The sequence below is a fragment of the Microcaecilia unicolor genome, chromosome 3 (genome assembly GCF_901765095.1).
Source record: "Microcaecilia unicolor chromosome 3, aMicUni1.1, whole genome shotgun sequence".
NCBI lineage: Eukaryota > Metazoa > Chordata > Amphibia > Gymnophiona > Siphonopidae > Microcaecilia > Microcaecilia unicolor.
In genome coordinates this window covers 215,480,011-215,505,836 of record NC_044033.1, presented here as the reverse complement: position 1 = coordinate 215,505,836, position 25,826 = coordinate 215,480,011, and the positions used below count along the sequence as shown (strand labels likewise).

The 25,826-nt window shown below is 47.5% G+C and overlaps 1 protein-coding gene across 1 annotated transcript in view; it reads left to right on the top strand.

Annotated features, from left to right (window-relative positions):
- Nucleotides 1-224: 224 nt before the first annotated feature.
- LOC115464354 (alpha-1,3-mannosyl-glycoprotein 2-beta-N-acetylglucosaminyltransferase-like) overlaps nt 225-25,826 on the top strand; it is a 45,302-nt gene continuing 19,700 nt past the window's right edge. Inside the window, 1 exon segment of the mRNA XM_030194743.1 lies at nt 225-307. The gene's annotated coding sequence lies outside the window, so the exon portion shown is untranslated.

Here is a 25,826-nt window from a genome sequence, read left to right as displayed (position 1 = left end):
CATTCCCGTCCCACCTTCCAGGATGTCTCAGAGGTCAGTCACCCACGACCAGCCTCACCGTCCGTCACCGCCCGATCTGACAGTTTCCCCGATTTCCCACCCACCCACGTCACGCTGGAGTCGGCGACGGCGCGACGCACATCTTGAAGACTATTCCCTCTCCGGAAAGCGTCCCGCCCTCTGACGCAATTTCCTGTTTCCGGTAGAGCGGAACGCGGCAGCGGGAGAGAAGCTGCGTCAGAGGTGGGAGGGGCGCTAGAAAAGGAAATTGTTGTTGGGCCTGTCGCGGGCGACCTCAGGCATGAAGGTAGGATGGGGGAAGGGTGCCGGCTCGCGCGGACGCAGAGGGAGGGAGGCGATGGTATATACCACAGGGGGGAGGAAACCCTGGTCGCCCAATGCGTCTGAGGGCAGCAGTGGAATGCTTATGATTGAGTGTCTCTGCCAAACGAAACACAAAAAAGTGCCGTGAACGGAGGGTTACATTTAAGAATTAGGTGGCAGGGCCTCCACAGCACCGTCTGCTGAAGTTGTTCATAGTTGCCAAGTTACCAGGTTCCTGGTCCTGGTTTGGAACTTGCATCCCAAGCAGTGTGGTACTTGTAGTCCCTGATTGTGTCCATTAAAATGTGTGCAACAGGTCCCATAATGCATCATAAATCAAGGACTGACCTAACTTCTTCCTCTTGAAACTGGGTAATCTGGTAGCACTGATTATCTCAACATGTCTGTTGGCCGCCCTTCTTGTTCTCTGATTTGGCTTTGTTGTACATATATTTAACATATATACATAGTAAATGATGGCAGCTAAAGATCTGTACGGTCCATCCTGTCCGCCCAAAAGTATTTCCAATTTGCCGTGTATGCCAGTTTAAAAAGAATACTAGTGGGACAGGCTCTCGATTTGGGCCTTAATACTGTGGTGCAGGGGACCTAGGATCAGATGTTCTCTAACAGGGTTGGTGGAGAGTGACCTCACCCTAGAGGGGGAGCAGTTGGAACTACTGGAGGGAAGCAAGGTGGTTGCCACTAATGTGTGTTCCAGAGAGCGTGCTTCAGAGGAGACACACCCTCTCCCTCAAATCCTTGCCCAGTGAAGGCTCTGTAATGTGAGAAGAGGGCGAGAGTTGGGTGTCTTTAGTTTGGGAAGGTTTTATGTAGAGGATACAATCTTTCCCCAGTGAAGATAAGATAGAAAGTAAGCAGCTTAAATTGCATCTGGATAGGTTAAATGCTTACAGGCCGATGCTCAAAACGTAACACTGGCAAAAGCAGTTAACACTGGACTAGTGCTGGCGTTTGCGCAACATGCTCAGAGGATTCTAGCATGGCAGACAATGTACATGCCAAATATTAGCATGAATGTTATGCAAATGTAGTCAAATGGATGTTAGTGAGGTAATCTCCTGTTCCCTCCCAATGCTCAGAGAACAGTGCACAAAACAAAGTTGCCCTTACCGCTGAAGGCCTAATGCCAGCTTGGAGTAGGCATTAGGGTGTTTAGGATTTCTCATGATTCTTTCTCTAAAATCTGCTGGTTTTGATATGTTTTGGAAGAAAGTCTGTGCAAGCCAGTAAGCCCAGTACAAAGAAATAAACGTTTGCAAGTCCGCGCAAACCAAAAAATGAAAACAAACATTAACGCCTGTTTCCTGCGCTTAAATATGTTTCCAAGGAAAAAAAAATTGAGAAGCTTATATTTAAAGGCGCAAACAGGCTCTGTCATGTGCTTCGCTTTTGGGTTTGCCTGGCACAAGAGCTGAGTTTACCACGAAACTCTTCTGTACATGTACCAAGCACATCTCCTTACTTTTGCTTTTACAACACTTATATAATTTGAATACCATTTCCTTTGAGCATTGGCAAGCTTGTTTTCTACTCTGTTCTGGTGGTATGGGTTCTGCACGGTTGGTTGGCTTTACTGCAGGCATTCTGAGCATCGGCCTGCAAGGTAGGAAGAACTTTCTAATGGAGTGGAGGAGCAGTTAAAGCAGTGGTCTGAGAACAACAAAAGACAGACTACAAATCCCACTGGTGTGCCTTGTGATCTTGAGCAAGTCACTTAATACTCTGTTGCCTCAGGTGCAAACTTAATTTGTAAGCCCTGCAGGGATAGGGAGGTACAGATGGTAACTGCCTTGCACTACTACTAGAGACACCTAAACTCCCTTCTTCTCTCCTCCCCCACCCAAAAAAAATACTGTGAAAGCAGCTAAGCAGTGGAAAAAGTTACCCAGGTGTTGGGATCTGGAGAGTTTTAAGAGCAGAATAGGCAAACATCTGTCTGGAACTGATTAGAGGTGCTCTGTTCAAGTCCTCCCTGATCAAAAAGAAGTCTGATTTTCAAGTGAAGGCCTTCCTTCAAGGGTGAGATGATCACTAAGGGATGCGCCCCCTACAACCAACTGCAAAACTTATGAAAAGGCAGCATTGATATTCAGAGCCTGGGCTCTTACATTAATACTCAAGGACAATAAGTCGATTTTAGCTGGCTAAGAAAAAAGATACTGGTACTCAGTAACCCCCCCCCCCCCCCCCCCCCCGATTGTGAGTATCCTGAAAACCTGACTGGCTAGGTATGCCCTAAGGACTGGGTTGAGAGCCCCTGCAGTATAGTGAATATTCCGTGTGTATATTTGTGTAATTAATTGCATGAAGGTCTTGTAGGGACTGAGTCGTACACATACTGATTCAGGTACAGGAGTTTGTACTGACAGCAGGATGGATCAAAAGACTTTCCAATGCCTGTCTGTCTGACAATCTGTATCTTAAAGTTGAAGTTTATCAGGTGTCAGATTTTACAAGCTGTAATGCCCCCTAGGCTTGACAGCAGATGTGATAAATATTCCTGTTGTTGTGGAAATTATCATGGGAGCTTTAACATCCCTAGATAGAGAATTCTTTATGATTTGCTTTTCCAAGTAGTGTTTTAGGTCATGGCTTCAAGATACGATACGTATGCAAATGCATATATATTTAGGGTTCTCTATTTCTGTATGTGAATATATGGGGGGGTACCCTTTATATTTTAGTGAAAACAGAGAGAGAGAGAGACACCACGGGGTTAATTTTGTAAAAGGATTCCTCGCGCATAAAAGATCTCAAAAGTTACCTGTTGGGTGCATGTATAAAAGTACATCGTACAACAAGAAGATGCGTATTTTTACAGTACCCGTTTGTAGGCATGTTTGGGGTTGGAACCTAGGCAAAGTCACAAAGTACATACATAGTTTATAAAATACGTACCTACATGCACAGTTCAGCCAAGATCATTTATGCCTGCTCCTGAGCAGATGTAAATAGTTTATAGTTGGTTGAAGCGGTTTACAATAATTAAAATAACAAACATAAAAGAAACAAGGAATGCCAGTTGGTTATAGGGAAGAACGCTTTCATACTCTTAAGAACAGGATGCTGGGCTGGATGGACCGTTGGTCTTTCCCAGTATGGCAATACTTATGTACTTATGTAAAGGAAAGACATATAGAACCAAGGCATCGTGGCAGCAGAACCCAGGAGTACAAGTGAGAAAATATGAGGTCATAACCTTAAAGTAAGGGGGCTAAAGGACCATAAGTTAATTGAAAAAAGTGAGTCTTTAAGGGGGTTTAAATTGGGAAAAGGAAGGCTCTGTTCTTATTGGGGGAGGGAGGTCGTTCCAAGCTTTGGGTGCAAGGAAGGAAAAAAGCAGAGGACCGTGTAGATTCATAGTGAGCTGCACAGGGTGAAGGAAGAACCAAAGAGTTTGCATCCAAGGATCTGAGTGAACGAGATATGAAACGATCCTAAATGGAAAGCTTTATGTGGCAAAGGATTTTGAAAATAGAATGATACTGAATAGGAAACCAATGGGAGTTTAATCATGAGAGGAGTAAAGTGATCATATCTATTTGCTCTACAAAGGAATCTGTGTGTTAAGGATTTGGATCTCATTACAATAATCTATGCGTGAGATTAAGAATGCTGGAGTCATTTGTATTGAGTTTGTGTTGGTAAAACCTTTACTGGATCTTAGTCATCTGAGGGTAAAAAAGCAGATTTTTAACAGATGGGAAACTTAAAGGGCGAAAGTTAACAGCTAAAATGTGGCCGTGTGTATTTACAACATCTCAAATTGTGTGAGGCTCTTTTATAAAGTCAGATAGGTACCTATGTTGGTTTTGTAGATGATTCTCAAACTAGGTACCTGTTTGACCTCCTGGCCTAGTCGACTTTTATCCTCCACACATAACAAATTCTGTTCTAAATGTGTGCCAGGATTAAAATAAATAAATAAAAAAGTCAAAACTGCAATTAACTATTTTATTTCTGCATTTACATGGTACCCTTACCCTAACACTTTACACTGAGTTACACATAGATATAACAAGTCCCTTGCCCCTGAGATCTTACAGTCTAAGTGAGTATCTGAGGTAAAAGGAGATTAAATAAGTTGCCCAGGGTCATGCTTAGTGACATAACAGGATTTGAACCCAAATCCTTTAGTGTTTTGACCATTTCCTCTCCTAGGTGGCAACTTACCAATGCAAACTGAAAATTGCTTCCCATCCTCGCATGACATTTGTGCACTCCTTTCCCTTTGCTAAGCACATTGTTTACTGTCATGGTTTTTGTCTTCTAAGAATGTACATGCAAGTCTGAAGACGTCAAAGCATGTCACCAGGCACGATTCTTGTGTTTTTTTTTTTTTTTTTAACCTTTATCTTATCAGCAGATAGGCATCTTGTAAGATTTTCAAATTAAAAAAAAAAATGTAATGAAATATCGTACATAACAATACAAATGATCATAGCAAAAGACCATAGAAAGACAAATTAACAGCATATGACCATTCTGGTGGTCTTACCTAGAGAGCCCATGTAGGAACAGCCCACACTCTGCTAATACGTATCATTTACCCTGAGGTTAAACAGTCATTCCCTCACACATACAGTTCCCCTCCCACTATCCATCCTCAATTAATGAGTCCTGTATAAAGACCCAGCCAGATGGCATCTAGACGAAATGTAATAATCAGGAAGCAGATCACTCTTCATCCTCCACCCTCTCTACCTCAAGTGTGTGTTTCTGTAAGAAGCGGGTCCAAAAACACTTATAAAGCCAAAACCCATTGCTTAGATATTAGCCTAAAAGCCTACCCAAGCCATCCAACCCAATCACACTCATAGGTGCGGGGCTTCATCCCTTATGCATGCTTTCAAAATTAATTTCTTGTAAAGCATAAAGAATACATTGTTTCACAGCTTTGAAAGTAACTGGATTCCCTCCCTCTTTCCCCTTCCTCTCAACATTAACACAAGGAGTAGGTCCTGAGACCATCTTTGTCCGATACAGCTTCAGTAACCTGGATGACACCAGTCCATGAAACCAGGTAGCATGCCCCCGCTTAAACTTGTTAAAAGTAACAGCCCAGAACACAGCGCCCAGACTAATATTCGGAAAACCAAAATATGAAAGCGCAAAGCCCCTACGTAAGAAACTGCACTGGCTCCCACTCAAAGAATGAATCACGTTGAAAGTATGCACCTTCGTTCATAAAATTATCCATGGAGATGCCCCAACCTACATGTCAGACCTAATAGACCTGCCACCCAGGAATGCAAAAAAATCTTCTCAAACGTTCCTTAATCTTCATTTCCCCAACTGCAAAGGTTTGAAATACAAATTAACACACGCCTCTACCTTCTCATACATGAGCACGCAACTCTGGAACGTGCTACCACGCTACTTGAAGGTGACCTATGAACTGACCTACTACTACTATTTAGTAACTTCCGTAAACTACTAAAGACGCATCTCTTTGAGAAGATATACCACAAAGAATAATATATGTAATATCTCCAAATACACCTACAAACGTCGTAATACGTCTATTGTTTTACAATGTCTCTGCTACACCAGTATCTTGTATTTCTAATGTCTGATAATGTCTTCTGTAATACCATTATCTTGTATTCCTAATGTCTGTCAATGTCTTCTGTAATGCCACTATCTTGAACTTCATGACCATGTAACCCAAAATCCTTCTGTAAAACCAAATGTATATCTTTTGCTATTTCCAGTATCCATGATATATTGTAAGCCACATTGAGCCTGCAAATAGGTGGGAAAATGTGGGATACAAATACAATAAATAAATAAATCATCCTTCCACAACTCTCACTTTTGTAACATATTAGCTTATAACTCTCTTCCTAGTATTTCTTTATCCTCAACTCTGTCTATCCCTAGGTCATTGGGCTACATTTCAGCAAGCACTTTAATTGAGCTACAGTCCTTTAAGGCATTTTTTCAAAGCACTTAAGACTGGCAGAGTTTCATGGGTCTCTTTGTGTCAAGGGTATTCCTATACCAGATTGACAGCTAATTAAATTTAGGTGGCGATGTATGGAAATCTTTATTGACTTCATACCACTTCAGATTTTCAGCACTTTTTTTGCGTCAGCCCCTCCCAATACTGTTGACTTTGCAGGTAGTGAATAAGATGACCATTAGGAATAGTCCATTTCTGCTTTATACGGTCAAAATAGGGATATTGTCCTCCTAGCATCCTACACCCCTATTGTTTACAGAGGCTGAACTGAGTCTTCCCCAAACCCAGTGGAAAGTCTAGATTATCTCTAACTTTTTTTTAATCATTTTATAATTTTTCATTTTACAAGGATCACTTGCAAACAGTAATACAGAGATGACTGCACATTAATACAATATAAGAAGAAAACAATCCCAACTAGATATATGGATTATATACAATCTTTCTCTTTCTTAGACCACAAAGTGAAGAAAAATAGGGAGAGTGAATTAAGACAAGGAGATCAATTAAACAGTAAACAGAAAAAAGAAAACATGGTATTAACCTGATTATCCCCAGATATTACTCATCTAATTCATTATTCCACATTGATCATCTGGTTGGCTTCTTCAAGTCCAAATACGGTTTATAGTCAATTCATTTCATTAAGAACATACTTATTGTCCAAATTTTAGTTAGAAATAATACATCTGATTACGTTCTCTCTCTTTTAAAAACCAGAAGTTATTTAACAATACATATACTTAAGTCTCTAGTTCAAGTCCCACTGATTAAAGCAATCCCAGTTTTCACAGGCTTCACTCCTTTCGAAGTAATAATTAAGGAAATATTTCTGAGGAAAACTTTAGGAGTCATACCTGGAACTCTGGGAAAAACAATAATCTCGACATTAATCATCCACAATAACATCCACCTTATTATTCAAAGTTTCTGGTCCATTATCATTTTCAGGATCATAACCACTTCTTACATGTGTAGAACTACATTTGTTATATCAATTTTTCACTCTCAAAGGGTTCAGTCAAATTGTCCATGTAACTCTCCAATAAGATTATATCTGAAACAAAGTTATTTACTACCGCCGTTAGGTCCCGAAGCGCCTTCCAGATGGTATTCAATGTAACCTCCATGGAAGCCAAAAACTCCAAGATGATTTCTCTTGAGGTGTTTACGAGTGGTTCCGCCGATTCGGGTTCTGCTGTAAACATCCTCCGTTTCAGCATATGCCTCTAACTCACTCCTCCACTCCTTTGGACATGGTAGGTTGAATAATTCGGGAGCGATGGAGTTGTTTTTCCAGGTCCAAGAGCGTCGACGCTCCTTCACCGGCGCTAATCAAAGGACTCGCCAACCCTTTCATCTGTGGGCAGTTCGACGCGCAGCGGTCCCACACTTGCTGCTCAGGGGACAAAATGCTGGCCATCAGCGTCTGACCGCCGGTTGTTCCCTTCCTCTCAGTTAAGGAAAGTGCAATTGCAGAGAGGAAATTTACATAAAAAAAACAAAGCTTCAGAGGGCAGCTGGGGCCGTTGGGCATACGAACTTCAGGTCACCATCTTACCACGCTCCCAGTTTGGGACACTCTGAGGCGTATTTTCAAAGCACTTAGACTTACAAAGTTACAAAGTAAGCTATAGAACTTTGTAAGTCTAAATGCTTTGAAAATGAGCCCCTCTGTCTGGTTTCTCCTCAGAGGCCTGTCTGATATGGGTAACCCTTCAGCATAGCCCTCTGAGTCATTGAAACACAGAAGCCCCTCCACCACTACAAGGTGGTGTCCCTTCGGAGGGGAATCTCTAACTTTATTACCTTACATTACCAGGAATTTATATTCTGCTCACACCAAAATGTATGATTTGGAGCGTATTACAACTAGAATGAACCAGAAACAAATGACTGGCAATTACAAAAATAATAATTATCAATAGAAATCAAACAAAATAAAACATGGAAAAGAAAATAAGATGATACCTTTTTTATTGGACATAACTTAATACATTTCTTGATTAGCTTTCGAAGGTTGCCCTTCTTCCTCAGATCGGAAATAAGCAAATGTGCTAGCTGACAGTGTATATAAGTGAAAACATTCAAGCATTACTATGACAGTCTGACAGGGTGGGAGGAGGGGGGTGGGTAGGAAGTATGCATGGGGACATCAAAGCATATCATTGATATTCTAACAGGATGGGTGTGGATAGGTGAGGTGAGGGTGATCAACAGAGACATACAGCTTTATGGTTTATAATGGGCTAGGAACCCCAGATCCTTGTTAAGTCCTTTCTGTTGGGTGTTAAAATATTCAATCATTCTGACTTCAAAGGTCTTACGTTCTTGTATGGTTTTAAAGTTACCTTTCAGGATTCTCACTGTGAAGTCACTGGTACAGTGTCCTGGTCCTGTAAAATGTTGACCAACAGGCGTGGGAACCCTGCTGGCACCAGTATTGTTCATATGATGTCTATGTAAATTGAATCTTGTCTTAAGCATCTGGCCTGTTTCTCCAATATAGCATCCTTCGTTACATTTTTTACACTGAATGATATATACCACATTGGAAGATGAGCAAGTGAAAGATCCCTTTATGTTGAATATCTTTCCTTTGTGGATGACTTTGGGGTCCTGTGAAATATTTTGGCATAGTTTGCAACTGGATAAATTACAGGGAAGTGTGCCCTTCTGTTCCTTTTCAGTCTGTGAAAAAGGTATCATCTTATTTTCTTTTCCATGTTTTATTTTGCTTGATTTCTATTGATAACCTTAAGAGTGGACTAACACGGCTACCACACTCCTCTACTTAAAAATAATAATAAAATCAGTAAGTCTAAAACAGAATCATCGTGCTGCAAGAACAAATTTCTTAAATAAAATAGCCTTGGTCAACTTATGAAAAGAATAATAAACTAAACTTGTAACAGCTATCAAGTGGGACTCATAAGGAGACAGCTTCCTTACCTTTTGCCGCCACCCCCCAAACCTTCCGAAGATATCCATCTATAACATTTAGGAGCCTTAATACAATAATGTTACAGATGGATATCTGGTGCTCCAGTACCTCCCCTTATCTTTTCCGATGCCACTTTAGAGTAATTTAATCAAGGGCTCTTGCCCCTCCAGAGAAACGTCTGCAACGCACTCCTCTATCACACCCGTTCGTATTTTCTCAACAGCCAACCATTTATTTTTATTTTTTTGTTACATTTGTACCCCGCGCTTTCCCACTCATGGCAGGCTCAATGGGGCTTACATGGGGCAATGGAGGTGACTTGCCCAGAGTCACAAGGAGCTGCCTGTGCCTGAAGTGGGAATCGAACTCAGTTCCTCAGTTCCCCAGGACCAAAGTCCACCACCCTAACCACTAGGCCACTCCTCCACTCCTTGAAAGGGGTTCACGAGTTTGGGTAACATCACCATTTTAAATACAGTACAGTCTTGATTAACCGACCTTCGGTGATCCAACCATCCAGCATGTCCGATGGACTACTCTCCCCCCCCCCCCCCCCCCCCCCCCCCCGGTGACATCCTCTCCTTTATTTCTATTAAAAATCTTTGTTTTAGAGCAATTTTTGAAACGTGGGAACACTATGCTGTTGTTTATGTATTGTTTGAGGGGTTTATGTTTTCCTACTTATCCGACACGGGTCGGTCCCATTTACGTCGGATAAGTAAGATAATTAAGAGTGGAGGAGTGGCCTAGTGGTTAGAGCACCGGTCATGCAATCCAGAGGTGGCCGGTTAAATCCCACTGCTGCTCCTTGTGATCTTGGGCAAGTCACTTAACCCTCCATTCCCTCAGGTACAAACTTAGATTGTGAGTCCTCCTGGGACAGAGAAATAGCCAGCGTACGTGAATGTAACTCACCTTGAGCTACTACTGAAAAAGGTGTGAGCAAAATCTAAATAAATAGATAAATACTGTAATGTATTTCTTCCCAACAAGGAGAGGGGGGAGATTCTCCACGTATACAATGTTAAATTAATGATGTTTACAAGATGGGTGGAACACAGCCTGAGTGTTGCAAGCCACTTATACTTGGCATTAAACTGTAGCAGATGTGACCTGGCAAGTGCAGAGTAGCAGGGCTGGCTGTGGCACACTGAGCCAACTTTTGCTTTTATGCCCAGTGTGGTGACCACGTCAGCACTACCTTTTTAGCATAGGTATTAGACAGTCCTAAACTAAACCTATAGGGCCCGATATTCAAAGCGATTTAGCTGCTCGGGGGGGGGGGGGGAGGGAGGGGAGCGGAGGGAGACTGACTGGATCGAGGGTGAGGGGGTGCACCGAGGGTGCCACAGTCCCTTCAGCCGGTTCTTGCTGCTTTTCTCTAGTTTTCATTTACCCTGCCTTTCCTCCTCACCACAGCGTCATTCTTCGTGCCCCCTCTTCACCTTCTATATATGCCTTTGTTGCCCCCCCCCCCCCCCCCCTGGTGACATCCTCTCCTTTATTTCTATTAAAAATCTTTGTTTTAGAGCAATTTTTGAAACGTGGGAACACTATGCTGTTGTTTATGCATTGTTTGAGGGGTTTATGTTTTCCTACTTATCCGACACGGGTCGGTCCCATTTACGTCGGATAAGTAAGATAATTAAGAGTGGAGGAGTGGCCTAGTGGTTAGAGCACCGGTCATGCAATCCAGAGGTGGCCGGTTCAAATCCCACTGCTGCTCCTTGTGATCTTGGGCAAGTCACTTAACCCTCCATTGCCTCAGGTACAAACTTAGATTGTGAGTCCTCCTGGGACAGAGAAATAGCCAGCGTACGTGAATGTAACTCACCTTGAGCTACTACTGAAAAAGGTGTGAGCAAAATCTAAATAAATAGATAAATACTGTAATGTATTTCTTCCCAACAAGGAGAGGGGGGAGATTCTCCACGTATACAATGTTAAATTAATGATGTTTACAAGATGGGTGGAACACAGCCTGAGTGTTGCAAGCCACTTATACTTGGCATTAAACTGTAGCAGATGTGACCTGGCAAGTGCAGAGTAGCAGGGCTGGCTGTGGCACACTGAGCCAACTTTTGCTTTTATGCCCAGTGTGGTGACCACGTCAGCACTACCTTTTTAGCATAGGTATTAGACAGTCCTAAACTAAACCTATAGGGCCCGATATTCAAAGCGATTTAGCTGCTCGGGGGGGGGGGGGGGGGGGAGGGAGGGGAGCGGAGGGAGACTGACTGGATCGAGGGCGAGGGGGTGCACCGAGGGTGCCACAGTCCCTTCAGCCGGTTCTTGCTGCTTTTCTCTAGTTTTCATTTACCCTGCCTTTCCTCCTCACCACAGCGTCATTCTTCGTGCCCCCTCTTCACCTTCTATATATGCCTTTGTTGCCCCCCCCCCCCCCCCCGGCACCATCCATAGAGAAATCTGGGAGAAAGAGAGCAAGAACTCATTCGTATTAGCATTTATTTTGCTTCTCTCTGGCTGAGTCTGCTCTTTCTGTTACCCCCATTGATGAGCTTGGGGGAGTTCTGTGTCCGGCTGGGACAGAGCCCCAGCTCTGCAAGGGTTACCCTCCCTTTCTCCCACCCTCTCTCTTGGGGGCCCGTATGCTGACAGTTCCCCTCCCCCGCCCTGACCTCTCAGCCTTCCTCAGCTCTAACCTACAGGGTTCTGACAGTTTCCTGCTTCTTATCTGCTCCATTAAGCAGGGAGGAGGCGGGGGAAAGAGAGCTGGCCAAAGTTCAAGGAAGTTGCTGCGGGCTCGGGTTTCCTGGCAGCTGAAGGGAGACATGGAAATCAGATCATCTGGGTAAGGGCTCGAGAGGGATCAAGCAGTTCCACCCCACACTAGCAAAGTTTGAAAAGGCAACAGCTGGAGTTAGTGTATGGGTTTTGTGTGAGTTAGACAAAGAGCAAAAGGCAGGAAAAGAGAGGGGAAGTGGGGGGGGGGGGGGGGGGGAACACATCCTAGAGCAGTTCTATGGGTGATAGAGGGGATTGTATTTAATAGGAATCCGATGACAGAAGAAGGAACTGTTCGTAACACCCTGTGTGTATGCGAGCCTGTGCAAGGGGAGCAGGACTTTACACAAATATAGATAATTGTATTCACATGACAATTTTATACATCTGCCAAGAGCTCCGTTTAGGGCTTAAGAGAAAACAAAAGATGGAATGAGATCATTTACAAATTAATAGTAACGGTAAAATAAAATTAGTGTGTGTGTGTTGGGATGGAGGGGGACTGTACCGTTCAGGAATCCTATAGTATGTATATGACAGTGAAAGGACATTGTGTGTGTGTGTGTGTGTGAGAGAGAGAGAGCAGGACTTGACATGTACACATATCCTATAGTGTGACAGAGAGAGGGAATGAGCGATTGTACTCCTAGTACTCCTAATCCATCTGTGGCCTGCATTCTTGTTGCTGATTTTTTTTTTTTCTTTTTTTGTTAATGTGTGACGTGTTTGTCTCTCTCAGAGAATGACTCGGTAAAAGCATATGAGACTTAACAGATGGTTCTTTAATTCCACACAGTTTTCTCTGGATGTATTTATTTTATTCTTGTAATATTTAGTAGTAGCTGAGGATAATAATACATCCTGAGCCTGCCTGCCTTTCCTGTCACACTTTTAGTTTATTCTTTAGTGGGTTCTCCGTCTCACCTTTCTCTTTGATCTGATCTCCTCCTGTTGTTTTCAGTACCATTTCTATGCTAACAGATGCTAATAGTGCTCAGATCTGCTTTTCTACCTGACTTCTTATCAAGAAACAGCATCCAAACCCATACTGTCTCTTGGATGTCCCATTGTTGCCTTAAAGTTTACATGGTCAAGGCAGTGTCTTCCAGGGTGATAGAAAGTAGCACTTTGTCCTCCTAGTTAAGGAGCGGGAAACTTGGTCCTTGAATATTGCAACCCAGTCAGGTTTTCAGGATTTTCTCAATGAATATGCATGAGATCTATTTGCATATTCATTGGAGAAATCCTGACAACCCGACTGGGTTGCAGCCCTCGAGGATCAAGGTTGCCCTATCCTAGTCCTATTTTCCTGAATTCTGGATTACCTCTCCACTCTCGTCTCTCCTTATGCCCCCCCCCCCCCTCGGTTACTCCGTTCTGTAGATAAATCTCTCTTATCTGTTCCCTTCTCCTCTACTGCTAGACTCCGCCCCTTTTGTCTTGCTGCACCTCACGCCTGGAATAGACTTCCCGAGCCTGTGCGTCTAGCCCCGTCTTTGGCCGTTTTCAAGTCCAAACTTAAAGCCCACCTCTTTACCACTGCTTTTGACTCCTAACCACAGCTCACTTGCCCTGTCCTTTACCTCATCTATTTATTCCCCTACCCTTAATTGTCCTGTCTGTGTACCTGTCTTATCTAGATTGTAAGCTCTTCGAGTAGGGACTGTCTTTTTGTGTATGGTGTACAGCGCTGCGTATGCCTTGTAGCGCTATAGAAATGATAAATAGTAGTAGTAGTAATGTTGGACTCCTCCCTCGCCTTCTTTTGGGCACATCAAAACACAGCTGAAACAGAATGCTCCTTTCTCTGTGAGATCACCAAGATCGGTCTCTTCCTTCTTGAACATACTACTAAAGAATGACACTGGGACGGGGACAGAGCCTGTGGGGACGAGGGACAAACTTTGTCCCTCTGTCATTTTCTGCTTTGCAGCCTGTTAATGAACTGGACTGTTTTTTATGTTTGAGTGATGCAGGCCACGATATTTTGATTTTTTTTTTAAAAACAAGCAAACATTCTGCCCACAACTAGCAAAATTTGCATGGGGGATCCTGTACATCCTGCTACCAGCACATCTTCTAAGAAGACAACTTCTATTGCAGGAAGGACTGTGGAAGACAGGAGAGCTAGACTGAATCTCGAGATTGATGACTTATTATTCATCTACAGGTTAAAAAATCATAAGAGCTTCATAAGCATATTTCTCCCCTCTAGGGCATACAGAGTGGGTTGTATTTTGTACCCCTGGACATTTTAACAGGGTGGATTAAGATTCCTTGGGATAGTAGAAGTCAGCTATTATTGGAGTTGGAAGGGTAGAGGATGGTGTGTGTGGGGGGGGGGGGGGGTTATTATTGTTTTCTATTTGTGATTTATAAACAGTTGCATAACATATTTGTTGTTATACTTTAAATCTTTTTTTCTCCGAGGACAAGCAGGCTGCTTGTTCTCACTGATGGGTGACGTCCTCGGCAGCCCCTCCAATCGGAATCTTCCTAGCAAAGACCTTTGCTAGCTCTCGCGCGCCCCGCGCGCACCGCGCATGCGCGGCCGTCTTCCCGCCCGAAACCGGCTCGAGCCGGCCAGTCTTCTTTCGTCCGCACTCGGTACGGCTGTGTTTTTGTCGTGTCGAGCCCCGGAGAGTCGACCTCGCGCGTCCGTTATCTAAATCGACGTGTTTTTTCTTCGGAAAAGTTTCTTTCGTTCGGAAAGTGCTCCGGAAACCCCCTTGGGTTTCGTTTGCCCCTTCCCGTATTTCCAGTTTTTGCCCCGGTAAGTTTTCTTTCGTTGTCGGGGTAGGCCTCTTTTCGGCCTCGGTCGAGATTTTTCTCCCTTAAAGTTTTGGTGCTCCAAATTCGTCATTTCGGATTTTGACTTCGCCGGCGTGATTTTTCCGCCCATGACATCGAAGCCTTCCAGCGGCTTCAAGAAGTGCACCCAGTGCGCCCGGGTAATCTCGCTCACTGATAGGCACTCTTCGTGTCTTCAGTGTCTGGGGGCCGAGCACCGTCCCCAGAACTGTAGTCTGTGTTCCCTCTTACAAAGGCGGACTCAAGTAGCGAGATTGGCCCAGTGGAACGTTTTGTTCTCGGGCTCTTCGTCGGCATCGGCACCGGGGTCATCGTGTGCATCGACGTCATCAGCGTCCAGACCTTCTTCCTTGGCTGCCAGTGCATCGAGTGCATCGAGGCATCGGCCCTCTGCATCGGCGCCGAGACATCGGATAGCTGCATCGACGTCGGTGGTACCGGGACCTCGTCTCCTGATGTCGTCGGACGGTGGTGCATCGAGTGGAGTGCAGGTGAGGGCTGTCCATTCCCCTGCTGGTGGCGGTGAGCCCTCGGGTGGGTCTCCTCCTACCCTGAGGGCTCCTGCGGTACAGCCCCCCCGAGACCGACCTCCTTCGGCCTCGGCCCCGAGGAAGCGACGGCTGGATTCTACGTCCTCCTCGTCGGTGCCGGGGAGCTCCGGTGACATGCTTCGGAAGAAGTCGAAGAAGCATCGACACCGGTCCCCTCCCCGCGTCGGCACCGAGAGCTCTGGGTCGCCGAGGGAGTCGGCACCCAGCAGGCATCGGCACCGAGAGGACCGCTCACCCTCTGTTCAGGAGGTGTCGATGCGCTCCACTCTGGACAGCCCGGAACAGCCTCCACGCCCGGAACAGGTTCTGACGTCGATGCCTGCATCGACCTCCATGCCTTTCTCTGCAGCCGCTCTGAACGAGAGCCTCCGGGCCGTTCTCCCAGAGATTCTGGGAGAGCTGTTGCGCCCTACCCCTCCGGTACCGGCGGTGCTTGCGCCTCCGGTACCGTCGAGCGTGGCGCCGGCTGGCCCATCGCCCGGGGTGAGGTCCCCGATGTCGGTACCGCGTGCGGTGCCGACTGCGGCCACCTCCCAGGAGGGCTCCCCGACTACGTCGGCGGAGGGAGCTTCGCCGATGCGGGCGAGGGAGTCTACCTCTCGACGCCCCCATCGTGGACGTGGCTCCACGGAGTCGAGCCGGGCACGGTTGCAGACGCAGGTCCGTGAACTTGTGTCTGACACCGAGGGTGAGGCCTCGTGGGAGGAAGAAGAAGACCCCAGATATTTCTCTGACGAGGAGTCTGAGGGTCTACCTTCTGATCCCACTCCCTCTCCTGAAAGACAGCTTTCTCCTCCCGAGAGTCTGTCTTTTGCTTCCTTTGTCCGGGAGATGTCTACGGCCATCCCCTTCCCGGTGGTTGTGGAGGACGAACCCAGGGCTGAAATGTTTGAGCTCCTGGATTATCCTTCTCCACCTAAGGAAGCGTCCACTGTTCCCCTGCACCATGTCCTCAAAAAGACATTGCTGGCGAACTGGACCAAGCCTTTAACTAATCCCCACATCCCCAAGAAGATCGAGTCCCAGTACCGGATCCATGGGGACCCAGAGCTGATGCGCACCCAGTTGCCTCACGACTCTGGAGTTGTGGATCTGGCCCTAAAGAAGGCTAAGAGTTCTAGGGAGCATGCTTCGGCGCCCCCGGGCAAAGACTCTAGAACCTTAGACTCCTTTGGGAGGAAGGCCTACCATTCCTCTATGCTCGTGGCCAAAATTCAGTCTTACCAGCTCTACACGAGCATACACATGCGGAATAATGTGCGACAGTTGGCGGGCTTGGTTGATGCTCTTCCCCCTGAGCAAGCCAAGCCTTTTCAGGAGGTGGTCAGGCAGCTGAAGGCGTGCAGAAAATTCCTGGCCAGAGGAGTTTATGACACTTTTGATGTTGCGTCCAGGGCCGCTGCTCAAGGTGTGGTGATGCGCAGGCTCTCATGGCTGCGTGCCGCCGACCTGGAGAATAGACTCCAGCAGCGGATTGCGGACTCGCCTTGCCGTGCGGACAACATTTTTGGAGAAAAAGTCGAGCAGGTGGTAGAGTCTCTCCACCAGCGGGACACCGCATTCGACAAGTTCTCCCGCCGGCAGCCTTCAGCTTCTACCTCTACAGGTAGACGATTTTTCGGGGGAAGGAAGACTGTTCCCTATACTTCTGGTAAGCGTAGGTACAATCCTCCTTCCCGACAGCCTGCGGCCCAGGCTAAGCCCAGCGCGCTCGCTCTCGTCAGCAGCGTGCGCCTCAGCAAGGCCCCGCGGCTCCCCAGCAAAAGCAAGGGGCGAGCTTTTGACTGGCTCCAGCAGAGCATAGCCGACATCCAAGTGTCAGTGTCGGGCAACCTGCCAGTCGGAGGGAGGTTGGAAGCTTTTCACCAAAGGTGGCCTCTCATAACCTCCGATCAGTGGGTTCTGCAAATAGTCCGGCAAGGATACACCCTCAATTTGGCCTCAAAACCTCCAAATTGTCCACCGGGAGCTCAGTCTTACAGCTTCCAGCACAAGCAGGTACTTGCAGAGGAACTCTCCGCCCTTCTCAGCGCCAATGCGGTCGAGCCCGTGCCATCCGGGCAAGAAGGGCTGGGATTCTATTCCAGGTACTTCCTTGTGGAAAAGAAAACAGGGGGGATGCGTCCCATCCTAGACCTAAGGGCCCTGAACAAATATCTCGTAAAAGAAAAGTTCAGGATGCTTTCCCTGGGCACCCTTCTCCCCATGATTCAGCAAAACGATTGGCTATGCTCTCTGGACTTAAAGGATGTTTACACACACATCCCGATACTGCCAGCTCACAGACAGTATCTGCGATTTCAGTTGGGCACACGCCACTTCCAGTACTGTGTGCTACCCTTTGGGCTCGCCTCTGCGCCCAGGGTGTTCACAAAGTGCCTAGCTGTAGTAGCAGCGGCACTTCGCAGGCTGGGGGTGCATGTGTTCCCATATCTCGACGATTGGCTGGTGAAGAACACATCCGAGGCAGGAGCCCTGCAGTCCATGCAGATGACTATTCGCCTCCTGGAGCTACTGGGGTTTGTGATAAATTACCCAAAGTCCCATCTTCTCCCAGTACAGAAACTCGAATTCATAGGAGCTCTGCTGGATTCTCGGACGGCCCGCGCCTATCTCCCAGAGACGAGAGCCAACAACTTGTTGTCCCTCGTCTCGCGGGTGCGAGCGTCCCAGCAGATCACAGCTCGGCAGATGTTGAGATTGCTGGGCCACATGGCCTCCACAGTCCATGTGACTCCCATGGCCCGTCTTCACATGAGATCTGCTCAATGGACCCTAGCCTCCCAGTGGTTTCAGGCTGCTGGGGGTCTAGAAGACGTGATCCACCTGTCCACGAGTTTTCTCGAATCCCTGTATTGGTGGACAATCTGGTCCAATTTGACTCTGGGACGTCCTTTCCAAATTCCTCAGCCACAAAAAGTGCTGACAACGGATGCGTCTCTCCTGGGATGGGGAGCCTATGTCGATGGGCTTCACACCCAAGGAAGCTGGTCCCTCCAGGAACGCGGTCTACAGATCAATCTCCTGGAGTTGCGAGCGATCTGGAACGCTCTGAAGGCTTTCAGAGATCGGCTGTCCCATCAAATTATCCAAATTCAGACAGACAACCAGGTTGCCATGTACTATGTCAACAAGCAGGGGGGCACCGGATCTCGCCCCCTGTGTCAGGAAGCCGTCAGCATGTGGCTCTGGGCTCGCCGTCTCGGCATGGTGCTCCAAGCCACATATCTGGCAGGCGTAAACAACAGTCTGGCCGACAGATTGAGCAGGATTATGCAACCTCACGAGTGGTCGCTCAACTCCAGTGTGGTGCGCCAGATCTTCCAAGCGTGGGGCACCCCCTTGGTGGATCTCTTCGCATCTCGAGTGAACCACAAAGTCTCTCAGTTCTGTTCCAGGCTTCAGGCCCCCGGCAGACTGGCATCGGATGCCTTCCTCCTGGATTGGGGGGAAGGCCTGCTGTATGCTTATCCTCCCATTCCTCTGGTGGGGAAGACTTTGTTGAAACTCAAACAAGACCGAGGCACCATGATTCTGATTGCTCCTTTTTGGCCGCGTCAGATCTGGTTCCCTCTTCTTCTGGAGTTATCCTCCGAAGAACCGTGGAGATTGGAGTGTTTTCCGACCCTCATCACGCAGAACGAAGGGGCTCTTCTGCATCCCAGCCTCAGGTCCCTGGCTCTCACGGCCTGGATGTTGAGAGCGTAGACTTTGCCTCTTTGGGTCTGTCAGAGGGTGTCTCCCGCGTCTTGCTTGCTTCCAGGAAAGATTCCACCAAGAGGAGTTACTTCTTTTTGTGGAGGAGGTTTGCCGTCTGGTGTGACAGCAAGGCCCTAGCTCCTCGCTCTTGTCCTACACAGACCCTGCTTGAATACCTTCTGCACTTGTCTGAGTCTGGTCTCAAGACCAACTCTGTAAGAGTTCACCTTAGCGCAATCAGTGCATACCATTACCATGTGGAAGGTAAGCCGATCTCGGGACAGCCTTTAGTTGTTCGCTTCATGAGAGGTTTGCTTTTGTCAAAGCCCCCTGTCAAGCCTCCTACAGTGTCATGGGATCTCAATGTCGTTCTCACCCAGCTGATGAAACCTCCTTTTGAGCCACTGAATTCCTGCCATCTGAGGTACTTGACCTGGAAGGTCATTTTCTTGGTGGCAGTTACTTCAGCTCGTAGAGTCAGTGAGCTTCAGGCCCTGGTAGCCCAGGCCCCTTACACCAAATTTCATCATAACAGAGTAGTCCTCCGCACTCACCCTAAGTTCTTGCCAAAGGTCGTGTCGGAGTTCCATCTGAACCAGTCAATTGTCTTGCCAACATTTTTTCCTCGTCCTCATTCCTGCCCTGCTGAACATCAGCTGCACACATTGGACTGCAAGAGAGCATTGGCCTTCTACCTGGAGCGGACACAGCCCCACAGACAGTCCGCCCAATTGTTTGTTTCTTTTGATCCCAATAGGAGGGGAGTGGCTGTAGGGAAACGCACCATATCCAATTGGCTAGCAGATTGCATTTCCTTCACTTACGCCCAGGCGGGGCTGGCTCTTGAGGGTCATGTCACGGCTCATAATGTTAGAGCCATGGCTGCGTCGGTAGCCCACTTGAAGTCAGCCTCCATTGAAGAAATTTGCAAAGCTGCGACGTGGTCATCTGTCCACACATTCACATCTCATTACTGCCTGCAGCAGGATACCCGACGCGACAGTCGGTTCGGGCAGTCAGTTCTTCAGAACCTGTTTGGGCTTTAGGATCCAACTCCACCCCCCGAGGGCCCTGTTTGTTCTGTTCCAGGCTGCACTCTCAGTTAGTTGGTAAATTTTTTAGGTCAATCTCAGTTATGTCCTCGCCGTTGCGAGGCCCAATTGACCATGGTTGTTGTTTTGAGTGAGCCTGGGGGCTAGGGATACCCCATCAGTGAGAACAAGCAGCCTGCTTGTCCTCGGAGAAAGCGAATGCTACATACCTGTAGAAGGTATTCTCCGAGGACAGCAGGCTGATTGTTCTCACAAACCCGCCCGCCTCCCCTTTGGAGTTGTGTCTTCCCTTGAACTGTATTGCTACATACTGGACTGGCCGGCTCGAGCCGGTTTCGGGCGGGAAGACGGCCGCGCATGCGCGGTGCGCGCGAGAGCTAGCAAAGGTCTTTGCTAGGAAGATTCCGATTGGAGGGGCTGCCGAGGACGTCACCCATCAGTGAGAACAATCAGCCTGCTGTCCTCGGAGAATACCTTCTACAGGTATGTAGCATTCGCTATTAAGTATAAAATCTTAAGTGTTTGAGGCTTCTGCAGATGGGAACAGAACTTGCAGGGACAGAGACAGAGTCTGCGGGTATGGAGTGGGGACAGAGATAGAACCCACGGGATGGGTCGGGGACAGACTTTGTCTCCATGTCATTCTCTACATACTATTCATCCCTTCCTTGTCATCAAGTAGATAAAGCCATTACATATGGGTTGTGTCCATCAACCAGCAGGGGGAGATAGAGAGCACTCAACTTTTCACAGTGCCTCATGGCCAGCTAGCTCCACTGCCTCTTCAGTATTCTCTATCTCCCCATGCAGGGTGGCTGCAGCTTCTTCAAGCTCCATCAGAAATGTGCCTGGGGGTGGCTCCTGGCTTGCCAGTTGTTAGCCGGGGTGTTAGAGGCTATAGCAGCTTCACTTTGAAGGCATATAGGTTAGCCCTTTCCCTGCCTTACCCATGTCCCCGTGGATGTGGACATATTAGCTTGCTTTTCCCTGTCCTTTCCCACTCAGTGGATGCAGGCACATTGATTCGCCTTTCCCTGCGTTTCCCACTTATCTGAGCCTCCGGAGTGATTTTATTTACCTCTTTTGCCTCTGCTTTCCTCACAGCGTTAAAAAAAAAAAAGCGATCTTGGAAAAGAGGTTTTTCTTGAGATTCTTCTGCAGGACCGGAGCTGTGATACTCGGTCTAGTGAGGTAAGAGTGTTTTCTGACTCCTCCGGGGTGGGTCCGCGATTGGGACGTTTTTGGCGCGAACCGCCATTTTTGAATTTTACTGCCGTTTTCGGCGATGGCTGCGGAGACTGTAAAGCGCTGTTCTAAATGTGGCAAGCGCAAATCAGCAGCGGGGCTCTGTAATTCGTGCTGTACAGACGGTAGAGCCGGCCCGAGCATGGCGAGCGGCGATCTTTTGCGCTTGAGCTGGCAGCGGACGCCATTTTGGATTTTCCACATGGTGCAGCCTCCATTGTGACGGAGAGCCCTGAATCTGGGGGGGGGGGGGGGGGTCCTCTGAGTGAGGCTAATAATAGAGCTGATAGCCCTGGGCAGGATCCAGGCGGTCAGGGAGCGGTTTTCTCCCCTGATTTTGTTTTAATGCTGCATAGGGCATACATGCTTAAAAGAGCTCTTCCACAGGGATCTTCGGACCCTCTGCCTGCCCCCCCCGGTGGATCCTGGCCTGTTGGAGTTGGCTTTGCCTGTTTCTTATCCTCCTGATAAACACAGAAGGGCTAATTCCCCTTCTGAGTGTGGCGCACCCCCTGTGGTCGGGCTATGAGGATTCTGAGGGGTCTGGCAGAACTTCTTGGGCTGAGGAGCCAGAGTCGGGTGCAGAATTGCCACAGGAGCTTGATGATCCGTCTGCGGTGAGGATTTTCCACCGCGAGGAGCTGCCAGCGCTTATTTCAGATGCCTTACAAGCCCTCTCGATTGAAGATCCTGGGAGTGGCACAGCCTCCTCTGTTAATCCAAGGATGGCTAGTACCAGAAAACCTGCTCGAGCCTTTCCTTTGCATGACTCCATCCTAGAGCTTATTTCGGCTCAATGGGCTGACCCCGAGGGACCTTTGAAGGTTGCCAGGGCTATGGGTCAATTATACCCTCTGAGTGAGGAACATTTGGCTCGCTTTGCAATGCCTAAAGTGGATGCCCTGGTCACGGCTCTGACAAAGAGAACTACCCTCCCTGTTGAAGGAGGTGTTGCCCTGAAGGATATTCAAGACCGCAGGCTTGATTCAGCTCTGAAGCGGTCCTTTGATTTGGCAGGTCTCACTGTTTGGGCGTCTGCATGCAGTTGTTATGCTGCTAGAGCCTGCCTGGCTTGGTTACAGCAGGCAGTGGAACAGCCCGGTGATGCAGCGGAGACCTTATCTGAAGTGGCTCCGTGGATGGAGTCGGCCTTGTCCTTTTTGGCTGATGCCCTTTATGATATGGTCAGAGCTTCGGCTAAGCAAATGGCTGTAGCAGTGGCAGCTCGCTGCACTCTTTGGCTACGACATTGGGCGGCGGACATGGCCTCTAAGCAAAGGTTGGTGAAGTTGCCCTTTCAAGGCCTTTTCCTGTTTGGTGAGGAGCTGGAAAACATTGTTAAAGGCCTGGGGGATTCCAAACTTCAGCGCTTGCCCGAAGATAGGCCGAAGCCTTCCTCTAAGGGTCAGGCGGTCCGCTCCTCTTACAGACCTCGCTTCCGTGAAGCTAGAAGTTACCGTCCCGGGGCGTGCTGCTGGGTTCACTTCGCGTGCCCGCTTTCAGCAGAGAAACTCCTTTCGCTCTGGACAAACGTTCCGCAGCTGCCGGTTCAGGGGTCAGGGGCGACCCTCTCAATGATGGTGCGCCGGCCCCCTCCTATGTTTCCTGTCATCGGAGGAAGACTTTCCCTCTTTTTCGAGGAGTGGGCCAAAATCTCCGCAGATCAATGGGTCTTGGACCTGATCAGAGACAGAATACCGAATAGAATTCGATGCCCCTGGTGAGAGACATGTTTGTGGAGTCCTGATGCAGTTCTGCTGCCAAACGGGCGGTGGTAGAGGAGACTTTGCACAGTCTGTGCCAGGATAGGGGCTGTGACCCCGGTGCCTCCCGCCGAACAAGGTCTAGGCCGCTACTCCATTTACTTTGTGGTGCCACGAAAAGGCAGGTCTTTTCGCCCGATCCTGGACTTAAGAGTTAAACAAGTCCTTAAGAGTGCGGCATTTTCACATGGAAACCCTGTGCTCCGTCATTGCGGCGGTACAGCCAGGAGAGTTTCTCACGTCTCTGGACCTGAAAGAAGCTTACTTGCACATACCAATTTGGCCCCCGCACCAGAAGTTTCTGCGGTTTGCGGTGTTGGGAAAACATTTCCAGTTTCGGGCCTTGCCTTTTCACCTCGCCACAGCTCCCCAAACCTTCTCCAAGGTAATGGTGGTAGTAGCTACCTTTCTCAGGCGAGAGGGTATCCGGGTTCACCCGTACCTAGACGACTGGCTCATCAGAGCAGACTTAGAAAAAGAGAGTCATCTAACTACAGCCAGAGTGGTTTCAGTCCTTCAATCTCTGGGCTGGATCGTCAATATGGCCAAAAGTTACCTGACCCCCTCGCAATCTCTAGAATATTTGGGGGCCAGGTTCGACACAGCCTCGGGCTATGTGTTTCTTCCCGAGCAAAGGCGGTGCAAGCTTCAGAATCCAAAAGACAGCCGGCCTGGTTGAAAAGTGAGGTGAAGGAAGCTATTAGGGCTAAAAGAAACGCCTTCAGAAAATGGAAGAAGGAACCGTCTGAAAATAACAAGAAGCAGCATAAGGAGTGTCAAAGCAAATGCAAGGCGCAGATAAAGAAGGCCAAGAGGGATTACAAAAAAAAGATAGCATTAGAGGCAAAAAAACATAGTAAAAATTTTTTTTCGGTATATTAAAAGCAGGAAGCAGGCAAAAGAATCGGTTGGGCCCCTGGATGACCGAGGGGTAAAAGGGGCGATCAAGGAAGACAAAGACGTAGCGGAGAGACTGAATGAATTCTTTGCTTCGGTCTTCACCGAGGAAGATTTGGGTGGGATACCGGTGTCGGAAATGGTATTTCAAGCGGACGAGTCGGAGAAACTTACTGACCTCACGGTAAACCTGGAGGACGTAATGGGGCAGTTCAGCAAACTGAAGTGTAGCAAATCTCCTGGACCGGATGGTATTCATCCTAGAGTACTGATAGAACTGAAAAATGAGCTTGCGGAGCTACTGCTAGTGATATGCAACTTATCCTTAAAATCGAGCGTGGTACCGGAAGATTGGAGGGTGGCCAATGTAACGCCCATTTTTAAAAAAGGCTCTAGGGGAGATCCGGGAAATTATAGACCAGTGAGTCTGACGTCGGTGCCGGGGAAAATTAGGTAGAGGCTATTATTAAAAACAAAATTACAGAGCACATCCGAGGACATGGATTACTGAGACCGAGTCAGCATGGCTTTTGTGTGGGGAAATCTTGCCTGACCAATTTACTTCAATTCTTTGAAGGAGTAAACATGTGGACAAAGGGGAGTCGGTTGATATTGTGTATCTGGATTTTCAAAAGGCGTTTGACAAGGTACCTCATGAAAGGCTACAGAGGAAATTGGAGGGTCATGGGATAGGAGGAAATGTCCTATTGTGGATTAAAAACTGGTTGAAGGATAGGAAACAGAGAGTGGGGTTAAATGGGCAGTATTCACAATGGAGAAGGGTAGTTAGTGGGGTTCCTCAGGGGTCTGTGCTAGGACCGCTGCTTTTTAATATATTTATAAATGATTTAGAGATGGGAGTAACTAGCGAGGTAATTAAATTTGCTGATGACACAAAGTTATTCAAAGTCGTTAACTCGAGACAGGATTGTGAAAAATTACAAGAGGACCTTACGAGACTGGGAGACTGGGCGGCTAAATGGCAGATGATGTTTAGTGTGAGCAAGTGCAAGGTGATGCATGTGGGAAAAAAGAACCCGAATTATAGCTACGTCATGCAAGGTTCCACGTTAGGAGTTACGGACCAAGAAAGGGATCTGGGTGTCGTCGTCGATAACACGCTGAAACCTTCTGCTCAGTGTGCTGCTGCGGCTAGGAAAGCGAATAGAATGTTGGGTATTATTAGGAAAGGTATGGAAAACAGGTGTGAGTATGTTATAATACCGTTGTATCGCTCCATGGTGCGACCGCACCTTGAGTATTGTGTTCAATTCTGGTCGCCGCATCTCAAGAAAGATATAGTAGAATTGGAAAAGGTGCAGCGAAGGGCGACTAAAATGATAGCGGGGATGGGACGACTTCCCTATGAAGAAAGACTAAGGAGGCTAGGGCTATTCAGCTTGTAGAAGAGACGGCTGAGGGGAGACATGATAGAGGTATATAAATAATGAGTGGAGTGGAACAGGTGGATGTGAAGCGTCTGTTCACGCTTTCCAAAAATACTAGGACTAGGGGGCATGCGATTAAACTACAGTGTAGTAAATTTAAAACAAATCGGAGAAACTTTTTCTTCACCCAACGTGTAATTAAACTCTGGAATTCATTGCCGGAAAATGTGGTGAAGGCGGTTAGCTTAGCAGAGTTTAAAAAGGGGTTGGACGGTTTCCTAAAGGACAAGTCCATAAACCGCTACTAAACGGACTTGGAAAAATCCAAAGTCCCAGGAATAACATGTATAGAATGTTTGTACGTTTGGGAAGCTTGCCAGGTGCCCTTGGCCTGGATTGGCCGCTGTCGTGGACAAGA